Source organism: Oncorhynchus tshawytscha, linkage group LG16, assembly GCF_018296145.1.
Source record: "Oncorhynchus tshawytscha isolate Ot180627B linkage group LG16, Otsh_v2.0, whole genome shotgun sequence".
NCBI lineage: Eukaryota > Metazoa > Chordata > Actinopteri > Salmoniformes > Salmonidae > Oncorhynchus > Oncorhynchus tshawytscha.
Window position 1 is genome coordinate 29,773,429 of NC_056444.1, and position 14,128 is coordinate 29,787,556.

The 14,128-nt window shown below is 40.9% G+C and overlaps 1 long non-coding RNA gene across 1 annotated transcript in view; it reads right to left on the bottom strand.

The window, feature by feature from the left end:
- Positions 1 to 14,128, bottom strand: part of LOC112253442 — a 66,361-nt gene that overhangs the window by 33,979 nt on the left and 18,254 nt on the right. The window contains exons 3-4 of the long non-coding RNA XR_006079058.1: positions 8,101 to 8,220; positions 7,184 to 7,404 (exon numbers count right to left, since the gene is read on the bottom strand). This is a non-coding gene — a long non-coding RNA (uncharacterized LOC112253442). The remainder of the gene's footprint in view (positions 1 to 7,183; positions 7,405 to 8,100; positions 8,221 to 14,128) is intronic.

The window sequence follows — 14,128 nt, forward strand, 5'->3', positions numbered from 1 at the left end:
CTGTTGAACAACTTCTATTACCATCAGACTGTTGAACAACTTCTATTACCATCAGACTGTTGAACAGCATCTATTACCATCAGACTGTTGGACAGCATCTATTACCATCAGACTGTTGAACAAATTCTATTACCATCAGACTGTTGAACAACTTCTATTACCATCAGACTGTTGAACAACTTCTATTACCATCAGACTGTTGAACAACTTCTATTACCATCAGACTGTTGAACAACTTCTATTACCATCAGACTGTTGAACAGCTTCTATTACCATCAGACTGTTGGACAGCATCTATTACCATCAGACTGTTGAACAGCTTCTATTACCATCAGACTGTTAGACAGCTTCTATTACCATCAGACTGTTGGACAGCATCTAGTACCATCAGACTGTTGAACAACTTCTATTACCATCAGACTGTTGAACAACTTCTATTACCATCAGACTGTTGGAAGCATCTATTACCATCAGACTGTTGAACAGCTTCTATTACCATCAGACTGTTGAACAGCTTCTATTACCATCAGACTGTTGAACAGCTTCTATTACCATCAGACTGTTGGACAGCTTCTATTACCATCAGACTGTTGAACTAATTCTATTACCATCAGACTGTTGAACAGCTTCTATTACCATCAGACTGTTGGACAACTTCTATTACCATCAGACTGTTGGACAGCATCTATTACCATCAGACTGTTGAACAACTTCTATTACCATCAGACTGTTGAACAACTTCTATTACCATCAGACTGTTGGACTGCATCTATTACCATCAGACTGTTGGACAACTTCTATTACCATCAGACTGTTGAACAACTTCTATTACCATCAGACTGTTGAACAGCTTCTATTACCATCAGACTGTTGGACAGCTTATATTACCAGACTATCAGACTGTTGAACAGCTTCTAATGCCATCAGACTGTTGAACAGCTTCTATTACCATCAGACTGTTGAACAGCTTCTATTACCATCAGACTGTTGGACAACTTCTATTACCATCAGACTGTTGAACAGCTTCTATTACCATCAGACTGTTGAACAGCTTCTATTACCATCAGACTGTTGAACAGCTTCTATTACCATCAGACTGTTGGACAGCATCTATTACCATCAGACTGTTGAACAGCTTCTATTACCATCAGACTGTTGTTGACTGTTGAACAGCTTCTATTACCATCAGACTGTTGGACAGCATCTATTACCATCAGACTGTTGGACAGCATCTATTACCATCAGACTGTTGAACAGCTTCTATTACCATCAGACTGTTGAACAGCTTCTATTACCATCAGACTGTTGGACAGCTTATATTACCAGACTATCAGACTGTTGAACAACTTCTATTACCATCAGACTGTTGGACAACTTCTATTACCATCAGACTGTTGAACAACTTCTATTACCATCAGACTGTTGAACAACTTCTATTACCATCAGACTGTTGAACAGCATCTATTACCATCAGACTGTTGGACAGCATCTATTACCATCAGACTGTTGAACAAATTCTATTACCATCAGACTGTTGAACAACTTCTATTACCATCAGACTGTTGAACAACTTCTATTACCATCAGACTGTTGAACAACTTCTATTACCATCAGACTGTTGAACAACTTCTATTACCATCAGACTGTTGAACAGCTTCTATTACCATCAGACTGTTGAACAGCTTCTATTACCATCAGACTGTTGAACAACTTCTATTACCATCAGACTGTTGAACAGCTTCTATTACCATCAGACTGTTGAACAGCTTCTATTACCATCAGACTGTTGAACAACTTCTATTACCATCAGACTGTTGAACAACTTCTATTACCATCAGACTGTTGAACAACTTCTATTACCATCAGGCTGTTGAACTAATTATATTACCATCAGACTGTTGAACAGCTTCTATTGCCATCAGACTGTTGAACAACTTGTATTACCACCAGACTGTTGAACAACTTCTATTACCATCAGACGGTTGAACAGCTTCTATTACCATCAGACTGTTGGACAGCATCTATTACCATCAGACTGTTGAACAGCTTCTATTACCATCAGACTGTTGAACAGCTTCTATTACCATCAGACTGTTGGACAGCTTATATTACCATCAGACTGTTGAACAACTTCTATTGCCATCAGACTGTTGAACAGCTTCTATTACCATCAGAATGTTGGACAGCTTCTATTACCATCAGACTGTTGAACAAATTCTATTACCATCAGACTGTTGAACAACTTCTATTACCATCAGACTGTTGAACAACTTCTATTACCATCAGACTGTTGAACAGCTTCTATTACATCAGACTGTTGAACAGCTTCTATTACATCAGACTGTTGAACAGCATCTATTACATCAGACTGTTGAACAGCTTCTATTACCATCAGACTGTTGAACAGCTTCTATTACCATGAGACTGTTGAACAGCTTCTATTACCATCAGACTGTTGAACAGCTTCTATTACCACCAGACTGTTGGACAGCATCTATTACCATCAGACTGTTGAACAACTTCTATTACCATCAGACTGTTGAACAGCTTCTATTACCATCAGACTGTTGGACAGCATCTATTACCATCAGACTGTTGAACAGCTTCTATTACCATCAGACTGTTGAACAGCTTCTATTACCATCAGACTGTTGAACAGCTTCTATTACCATCAGACTGTTGAACAGCTTCTATTACCATCAGACTGTTGGACAGCATCTATTACCATCAGACTGTTGGACAGCATCTATTACCATCAAACTGTTGAACAGCTTCTATTACCATCAGACTGTTGAACAGCTTCTATTACCATCAGACTGTTGGACAGCTTATATTACCAGACTATCAGACTGTTGAACAGCTTCTATTGCCATCAGACTGTTGAACAGCTTCTATTACCACCAGACTGTTGAACAACTTCTATTACCATCAGACTGTTGAACAGCTTCTATTACCATCAGACTGTTGGACAGCTTATATTACCATCAGACTGTTGAACAGCTTGTATTACCACCAGACTGTTGAACAACTTCTATTACCATCAGACTGTTGGACAACTTCTATTACCATCAGACTGTTGGACAACTTCTATTACATCAGACTGTTGAACAACTTCTATTACCATCAGACTGTTGAACAGCTTCTATTACCATCAGACTGTTGAACAGCTTCTATTACCATCAGACTGTTGAACAACTTCTATTAACATCAGACTGTTGAACAACTTCTATTACCATCAGACTGTTGAACAGCTTCTATTACCATCAGACTGTTGAACAGCTTCTATTACCATCAGACTGTTAGACAGCTTCTATTACAATCAGACTGTTGAACAGCATCTATTACCATCAGACTGTTGAACAGCTTCTATTGCCATCAGACTGTTGAACAGCATCTATTACCATCAGACTTTTGAACAGCATCTATTACCATCAGACTGTTGAACAGCATCTATTACCATCAGACTGTTGAACAGCATCTATTACCATCATGGGGCGGCAGGGTAGCCTAGTGCTTAGAGCATTGGACTAGTTATCGGAAGGTTGCAAGTTCAAATCCCCGAGCTGACAAGGTACGAATCTGTTGTTCTGCCCCTGAACAGGCAGTTAACCACTGTTCCTAGGCCGTCATTGAAAATAAGAATTTGTTCTTAACTGACTTGCCTAGTTAAATAAAGGTAAAATAAAAATCAGACTGTTGAACAGCATCTATTACCATCAGACTGTTGAACAGCATCTATTCCCATCAGACTGTTGAACAGCTTCTATTACCATCAGATTGTTGGACAGCTTCTCTTACCAGACCATCAGATTGTTGGACAGCTTCTCTTACCAGACCATCAGACTGTTGACCAGCTTCTATTACCATCAGACTGTTGGACAGCATCCATGTTGATTATGGCAGCCCCACATACCTCTCTGATTCAGAGGGGTTGGGTTAAATGCGGAAGACACATTTCAGTTGAAGGTATTCAGTTGTATAACTGACTAGGTGTCCCCCTTTCTCTTACAACCGATGGTAATGGCAATTTACTCACTCGCCCACAAATCCTAACAAGGCATCCCGACCTTCTCCCTCGGTATCTCTGCTTTTTCTTCACGCGAATGACAGGGATTTGGACCTGTTCTGCGGAAAGCAGTATATCTTTCGCATCGGACTCATTAAAGAAAAAATCTCTGTCCAGTTCTAGGTGAGTAATCGCTGTTCTGATGTCCAGAAGCTCTTTTCGGTCAATAGAGACGGTAGCAGCAACTTTATGTACAAAATAAGTTACAAAAAATGCAAAAAAACTAACAAAATAGCACAGTTGGTTAGGAGCCCGTAAAACGGCAGCCATCCCGTTCAGCGCCATCACACATTTGCTCAAATTAAATATTAGGCCTTTGGGGACACCTACACATTTGGCAGCCAAGCATGAGTGATCAGTATAGCTTTTTATTGTCATAGACTCAATCCAATGAAAACCTATTAGAATTACAGGGCAGTTTGGAAAAACTAATCCTGTGCGAATCTTCCTCTGAAATTAGGCACATGCTGGGATAATAATTACATAACCAACGTCTCTAGTAATAGGCTACTATAGCTGTCTCTCCCTCCCCTTCAAACTTTCCTTGTCAATTTATTTGATAGGCTACATTATTTTTGAATTATGCTATAAATATAGCCAAGGCTTACTTTCTGATGGACTACAGCCAAGATTTGAAGTTGAACCTAGGTTTTTAATACGTTTTTAAGAAATGATAAATTCGATTTTTGTGTTTGAGATACGCTGGTGGTGTTGATTGATGGGTCCTTTTAGGGGGTGTGTGTTAGCTAAAACGACTGCTACCCAGACTAACGGTGAATACCTCTGATTGTATACTGTTAAACTAACATCACCTTCTATCAGACTCTGAACAGGACATGAGAGGTTCACCTTGTTAGCAGCTGGGCTTCTCATCTTTGGATGCTGTATTTGTGCTGCTCGGGTTTATGAGGTAAATTCAATCCAAACAAATGGGCATTGGATTAAATGTATAATTAAATTGGGAATAGGAGCTACAGAAGCAAATCTCAGAGCGAATCAAAGCGAATTAGCAGCCGCCTTTCAGCCAGACAAATAAGGGGGTGATGAGGCAGGCTTCTCAGAAGGGAGAGTGGGATAGAGGGAAAAGTTAGATTTGTTGTTTACAACACAGGGAAATCGGACTTGTGTGGATATTGTTTAGTAGTGTACTCCACGGCTAACACAGTAGAGAATCATTTCTGTGGGAAACCCACACGAATCCAAAACCAATTGTTAACAAACACATGACATTCACTACATGGAGCTAGTTTAAATGGAATGTTGTAAGCCACCATAACAGTATTCATTTCACCCCCTTTGATGCCATGTAAATATATCTGGAAATAAACGTAAATAATCTGTCAATGATTTGGCTCTGCAGTGGTGTATCAGTAATTCCCTCACTACGCTCTAACATGGGATTCTGAAAGAGATGGGAGGCGACAGGACATTTCCTTGATTTTAGAGCCGGGCTTGGCAAAGGTGTCTGTTAGGAGGTGGGGTTAACCACAGGTTGAGGAATAGGAGGGTGAAGGTCAAAGGTTGTGCGTTTCCTGCTCCAATCCAGAGCCGTGATTTAGGATCCTGTCTACGCAGACGCACGGCAATCAATCACCGTGGGGACTAGGAGCCAGAGCTGACACTGCAGCTGGACTAGCCAGAGAGAGAGAGACAATGGAAAACAGGAAATGTAATAACCAACCAAGCGCTGCCTGGGCAACTGGAAGAAATAAATATAAAAAATAAATGTATAACAAATAAATCTTGGTCGTGCTGTGTGGGAACGACTAAAATTAAACTTGATTGTTCTCTCTGTGGTGCGTTTCAGTCGTAAACAGAGGTGGGAGTGGTGGGGGATGAGGAAAGATTGGAGAGGCAGATGAACAATACCAGTTTGATTGTGTTCCATCTCACAGGGAGATGAGGAGAGGAGAGGCAGAGAGAGTGTTCTATTTCAGATATGTCTTTCCTTGACAGAGGAACACCACAAATCTTACTTATTCTCAAGTTCTGCAATTCTGAAAGTTTGAGCTTTTTGACTACTGTAATATTCAGGCCCTACAATAAGTTCTCCATCGGAAGGGGTTAAGGGCCAAATGGACAGAGCTGAGAAACAAGAGGGAAGGGGTGAGTGTGTAGTAGAGGGATTAGTTTCTAAATGTGGACAAAGCCCCACTGTACCTTCTTTTTAATCTTGCTCTCCATCAGTCATGAGGTGCTAAAGGAATACAGGGCTATCCCCCAGCCCTACAGACAGCCTCCACTCTTCCTCTCTCAGACTACAGTACAGTGAGAGTGAGTCTGATGGCCCTGCACACCCTCCCTCCCTCAAAAACACAGACTTCTCACATTATCTAGAATGTATCAAAGACCTGATATATCATTTTAAATGTCAAAGACTTGATCAAAATAAAGTTCATTGATCACTTCATAGAAATATAGTGAATTTAGACCATCACAGGTGTTGGGGGTTAGAGGGTTAGAGAGGTGTAAGGGAAAGAGTCCTGTCAGTCTGCCGGGCCTTTCATTGTGTTTCGCTAGGCTCCATTGGTTTACAGTTTCTTGTTTTAAACCCTGCTAGCCAGATGACATTTACCCTCCTTCCAGACAGCGGTACGGACAGTGGACTGAGCTTTTACCGTGTGGTGCGGCAATTGAAAGAATCATCGTCGTGGAGGCTGCAGGCATTTGGAGCTTTCAGAAGGAAAAGAGTGACCCAACCTGCCCTTTTCACTAGCAGGGGTATTGATTACCAGAGGGGTATTGATCACCACAGCAGATAGAATGCTGACAAAATGCTGTGAGGAACGGCCCAGTGTTGTAATATGCCTGGCTGGAGGATGACACTGTCATTACTGTTTCACAACCTTTACCAGTAAAGCAAGGCCAGAGGTGACGCTGTGTGGTGGATGCAGATTGCTTTGCTTCAATAATATACCAACAATATTCAATCTGATCTAAGGTAATATCACTATACAGTAACAGTGATTGATGTTTGGTGGCAAAACGGACCTTCAAAGTGTGTGCACGCGGTACACACACACACACACACACACACACACACACACACACACACACACACACACACACACACACACACACACACACACACACACACACATACACACACACACATACCTCCGTTGGGTCCAGGGTCAGGGGGCCCCAGACTGATGCCAGTCCACCCTCGCTCCCTCTTCACCCTCATCTTCCTCCTGCGATCTCATTCGTCACGCTGCCGCAGAAGCTCCCCCTGCAGTTCCTGTTGCTCCGACTCCACACGGCAGGACATGTTCTGTATGGCCCCACTCTTCAGGATGGGCTGCGTTCAACCCCAGCCACAGGAACCCCCCGATGCCCTGACAGAGAAAGAGGGTAGGAAGGAGCATTGCTTTGTTCTAAACTCCACTGCAATCCTAACTGAAACAAAGCAGCAACTTTATTTTACCTTACAGACTGTCTGAAGAATAGTCGTTACAGAGAGACCAGGACAGACGGGACAGATGGGGCACTGATTAGGAGGGGAGTAGACAGCACTTCAACCACTGTGACGAGGTGCAGCCAAAAATCAAAAGAACATAGGAAGAGAAGTCACGCCTATTCTCTTCCAATAGGGCACTGATTACACAATCTTGTCACAGCTGTAGGGTTTGAAGGATTTGAACAAAGCCGGAGAAGAAAGACAGGGAGACCGTCTGGGTAGCAGACAGGTCAGCAATAAAATAACCTGATTAATTTCCACTTTTTATAAGAGACATTATAAATGAGTGTAATTAATAAAATAATACTGATAACAGATGAATAGTCTACACAGTGCCTGTTTAATGCCCATTAGAAGAATGAAATTCAGATCAAACTTTAGCCATCGATACACAAACTCGAATTCAGCTTTGGCATCAAAGATGGAAAGAAACATGATACCAACCAATGCTTGTGTTGGTTTTCTCAGGGGTTTGGATTTACTCTCCGTCTCCAACATAAAGTAACATTATTGAGTTATAGGGATATATAAATAGCTATGAATTAAATAGATCTATCCAATATATCAATCTTACCTTCTCCGATGTTCTGGCCTCAGTTCAGATTTTTCTTCATCTTCCTCTTGGTCCTCTTCCCTCGACCCTTCCGAGCTCCGGCGCCAGTCTCCGCCAGAACTCCCCTCCAAAGCTCCTCTGCTGTCATTGCAATGATAACACACCAAAAGGGGGATTTAATTGGGAAATCTGACCAATCTGGCAACCTCAACGCAGTATGTGTTTTCTCATCCCTCTATGTTTAGAATATCGAAAGCTAAATATCCAGTGAATAAACTAGACGTCTGGTTACCTGTAGGATACTGATGACGAGTATCCAATGGCACACAGAACCCAGCTTATATAGCCCTATGTCACAGAGATCTGCATGTGTATGGGGCTGTGGCAGTCACAAAATGTCACAGAGATCTGCATGTGTATGGGGCTGTGGCAGTCACGAAATGTCATCAGCCGGTGATTGTCAAGCAAATAACTGTCAGTCTCACAGTAATTGACTATTAATTAACATGAACACATTTAGCATCTCCTGGCTTCCACACACAGCCTACAGGCCACTGATGCAGACCTTTGGAACATCTACATTTGAAAAAGTCTAATAAATCCATGTAATATAGCCTACACCTTCACAATAAATCCATTATTTATTTCAGATAGGTCTAAAGAAATATGATATGAAGAAAATGTAGTCTATTTCAGAAGAACAGAATAGCAATCTCTGAGTTGTCCTTATGTTAGGTCCTGATCTGGCTATGCTAAATGGCTGTGGGCTACACTAGTTCATTTAGTAGACAAGATTTGCTTATTATTCCATGGCATTATTTGATATTATTTTATAGTATGAAGAATACAATTGAACAAAGCTGAATAAAATAGAAAGGACATTTTTTCCAAACGATTTCAGGGAGTGAACACATGGGCTATTCTGTGTTGAGCAGTTAACATAGAAATAGATACTCCTATGTGCTTAATTTATAGTTATGTAACTTTAGTTGTTCTACAAATGGTGGACTATATGTTTAGATTTTTAATACATTGTAAGGCTGCATGATGAGACTCTAATGATGATTTGAAAAAAGTAGCTTGAAAGGCATGATTTCTGATTTGTTGTTTTTTTGCGCAGGCTGTACACACTTCATCAGTCTCTCATTCACAATTTGACAAGCACTTGATAATGCCTTGAATTTCCCAGCTGCATCCCCTTTGTGGCTGTAATGCACCCCAAAAAATCCATGCCTTTTGCAACCAGTGGCCGCTCTGACCCGGAGTGCTGCGTTGTGCCCTTCTCCCTGAGTGCTGCACACTCCATTAGCACCTCTCAATCAGACGGATCCAATTCCAAGGTGCATTTTGAAGATATTGGAAGAACTGTCCACATTTACTTTTCATCAGCCAACAAGATGAGGAGGCCTAATGAACAGCAAAAGCACTAGCCTATGTCAATCTCCTATTCCCCATATTACAAAAGTCGACCTATTCTATTCTGTGCGAGAAATAAATATTCCAAACATAGTCTGGGACAGTTGTAGGATTCAATAGATCCCAAATTAATACAACCACTGCGTAATTTGTTTTTGTTGATAATGTGGCTGACACAACAGATCAGAACATTTAGCTGAAATTGTTGATACATTATTAGGCTATTTCTTCACATTATAAGCTCAGTAATGTGTACACGGCAGAAGGCTATAAGCTCAAATGTTCCATTAGCAGAAAAACATTATCAAAATTGAACGCAAATGCGATTATGCATGTAAATGCTTTTATTATAAAAGGTGCATTTTTACGGTGAAAATGATCTTCTCTGAACTTGAAACTCACGTGCTGCGTATATATACCAGTTAGGCTCTGCACCCCTTGTAAAGTGGATTAATGTGCTTCATTTTGAAAAGTTTTTTTGTCCACTTTAGTTGTGATACAAACCTTATCAAAACATATAGGCCTATAGGCTAGGCTACATGAGGTGTGAGACTATCATTAGAAAAATTAACAAAAAAAAGGCAGTTTCTTCTGCTGGGCATCATTCACAAGTGATAGGCTAACATTGTCACCCATCAGACTATTCTTGATTTAATCTCATCTTTACATATACTAAATATTATATGTGTGTGAAATTAGTTTTGATTTAGAATGGACCATTATCATGCACCTGTCTTGAAACAGGGGCAGTGGGAAGAAAATGCAATAAAAAGCAAATGGAGGATGCTTTTCCGGTGGTTTATCTTCATGACAGCCAGGTAGGCTATACTCCTATCATAACGATAAACAACGTGATTAACATTAGGAAAGTTGAGTAATAAATATAGTAGGCCTAGCCTATAAAAAGCTGATGGGATCCTCCTCTTTTTATTAGTGGACATCACCCTGTTTTCTCCCGCAATTACATAACCTATAGAAATGTTGCGCAACATGAGCTCATGGGCCCTCATGTAGTGTTTGATTAGATTTCTGATTACATTTGCATTGATGTCAGAGTGATATAGAGGGACAATAGAGTGCACTAGCAAGTTTGGTAGGCTACTAATGACCATCAGCAGCATCAGAGCTTGGAGGAGCCTATTTACCGTGACTAAACGGTCACATGGAATTTGTCTGACTTCATGACTTGTGACCGCTGTTGTGGCGTTAATACGATCTCTAGGAATAGAAAATTACAACAAGGCTAAAGAGTTTGAAATATATTGAATTTCTTCTTTAAATGTAGCTCTACTTGTCTAGACAAAAAAAGAAATAAAAAATAACTTCAGTTTTAAATTCGCTACAGGCCCTCCTTGTCCCCTCAACCACCTGAATGTCTGAACAGACAGCATAATATTACCATTTGGAAACACATTTGCAAGTACAAATCTGTTTTTCGCAGGGTCTGTCGTGCTGCTGGTGTTGCTGCTGTAAACAAATCTCTCTGCAACACGGCTGGGATCGACCTCCAACACAAGAGCCCCGAAAATACAATCTGCAGCTACAGTCATGAACTAATCAAACCTGCTGGAGCGCACTGAATTTCAGCAAACAAACACCCGGTATTACTCAGTGAGAGAGAATGCTGGCTTGTTTTTGTAAAAGAAAAGCTCATTTCAGCCAGTTTGCTTGGTTCTCGAGGATTCAGGAGGAGATGCTCGGTGCCGCTCTGAGATTTGATTATGAGTTCATTAAAGCATGAGAAGGGAGATGTAACGAGTGTGCTTGAGCATTTAATGAGGCTTTGTACTACAGCAAAGAAACAAAACACTGTCAATAAGCCAAACATTGCTTGAGGCTAATTCTAGTGTCCTTGCTGTGAGGATACGTCTGAAAAGAGAGTTTGTCTTCATCATTGGGTGAGTCAGTGTCACTGGAAAGTACATTTTGTAGCCTACTGTATTCTATACTATATATCTATATCAGGGTTTCCGTTAGGAGTAGGAAGATAAAAATGTATTGGACATATGATAAATTTACCAGTACTCCATAGGCATTAGGGCATCCACCCATCCAGTAAGCACCATCAATAAACAAGGGATATTGGTCAAATGAACGGCATCTACATCTTTAAAAACAGCCTATAACAAATAACAAAAACACTATTCCTTGTGCAGCATTTGCAAAACTCTATAGCCTATTGTTTAATTGTTTTTTCATTTCCTAAAATAATAATTGTCCACCTCACAGTTCAGCTGTCAGAGATTTGAGCACTAAATGCATCAGGACATTGCATGCACAGACCAATAGGCTTAGGTGTCCACCATTGAAAAGAAAATGATCTAAAGAAAGGGGGAGAAGCTTAGGCCCCAGAGAGAATGATATGCCGGCAGCATGCTACAACACTGACATGCATTTCTTAATCCTTAGACTACTGCGTCTGCTATATCCACTGAACAAAAAATATAAAACGCAACATTTCATGAGCTGAAAAAGAAATGACCAAACGTATGCGGACACCTGCTCGTTGAACATCTCATTCCAAAATCATGGTCATTAATATGTTGCTATAACATTCAGCCACAAGAGCATTAGTGAGGTTGGGCTTTGATGTTGGGCGATTAGGCCTGGCTCGCAGTCAGCTTTCCAATTCACCCCAAAGATGTTCGATGGAGTTGATGTTAGGGCTCTGTGCAGGCTAGTCAAGTTCTTCCACACCGATCGACAAACCATTTCTGTATGGACCTCGCTTTGTGCATGGTGGCATTGTCATGCTGAAACAAGTAAGGGCCTTCCCCAAATTGTTGCCACAAAGTTGGAAGTACAGAATCATCTAGAATGTCATTGTATGCTGTAGCGTTAAAATTTCATTGCACTGAAACTAAGGGGCCCGAACCTTGAAAAACAGTCCCAGACTTTACAGTTGGCACTATGCATTGGGGCAGATAGCGTCCTCCTGGCAGATAGCGTTCTGTTGGCATCCGCCAAACCCAGACTCCTCCGTCGGACTGCCAGATGGTGAAGCGTGATTCATCATTCCAAAGAACAGGTTTCCACTGCTCCTGAGTCCAATGGCGGCGAGCTTTACACCACTACAGCTGGTGCTTGGCATTGCGGATGGTGATCTTGGCTTGTGTCCGACTGGAAACCCATTTCATGAAGTTCCAGACAAACAGTTATTGTGCTGACGTTGCTTCCAGAGGCTGTTTGGAACTCGGTAGTGAGTGTTGCAACCGAGGACAGACGATTTTTATACACTACGCGCTTCAGCACTGGGCAGTCCTATTCTGTGAGCTTGTGTGGCCTACCACTTTGTGACTGATCCATCGCTGTTCCTAGACGTTTCCACTTCACAATAACAGCACTTACAGTTGACCGGGGCAGCTCTAGCACGGCCGAAATTTGACAAACTCACTTGTTGGAAAGGTGGCATCCTATGACGGTGCCACATTGAAAGTCACTGAGCTCTTCAGTAAGGCCATTCTACTGTCACTGTTTGTCTATGGAGATTGCAAGGCTGTGTACTCAATTTTATACAATTGTCAGCAACAGATGTGGCTGAAATAGTCTAATCCACTAATTTGAAGGGGTGTCCACAAACTTTGGTGTTTATATAGTGTATCTCCATGTTTCTGGTTTGTAACGCTTGTTACTTTCAACAAACGTGTCATCATCCATCATTTCATGCTTTCGGCGATTTTAATAATTCATAAAGGTTCTACATTTATGTAAATTCACCATGCATCAACATCACAATGTTGTACAACCACCATATTTTGCAATATTATAAGACTAAAATAGGTCACATAATACCTATATCAACCATAATGTTCTCATCTCACTAATGAGAATGTAGTAGGATATCTTTCTCACCATTTAGAATGACTATTCATGCTTAGCCCTACCAATCAGGTGTGCTCCAGCTGTCCTTGTCATGCACACTCCTCGTGTCTTGATAGAATAAAAAAATATACCTGTATATCTTCACAAGGCAAACTCATCAGGTTTATCACATTTCCAAGGCTTGACAGAATGTTAATAACCTCTAGATATACCACCAGTCAAAAGTTTTAGAACACCTACTCATTCAAGGGTTTTTATTTTAACTATTTTCTACATTGCAGAATAATAGTGAAGACATCACAACTATGAAATAACACATATGGAATCATGTAGTAACCAAAAATGGCTAAATCAAAATAGATTTTATATTTGAGATTTTTCAAATAGTCACCCTTTGCCTTGATGACAGCTTTGCACATTCTTGGCATTCTCTCAACCAGCTTCACCTGTAATGCTTTTCCAACAGTCTTGAAGGAGTTCCCATATATGCTGAGCACTTATTGGCTACTTTTCCTTCACTCTGCGGTCCGACTCATCCCAAACCATCTCAATTTGGTTGAGGTCGGGGGATTGTAGAGGCCAGGTCATATGATGCAGCACTCAATCACTTTAATTATTGGTAAAAAAATGTTGCCCTTACACGGCCTGGAAGTGTGTTGGATCATTGTCCTGTTGAAAAACAAATAATAGTCCCACTAAGCCCAAACCAGATGTGATGGCAGATCGCTGCAGATTGCTGTGGAAGCCATGCTGGTTAAGTGTGCCTTGAATTCTAAATAAATTACTGACAATGTCACCAGCAAAGCACCCC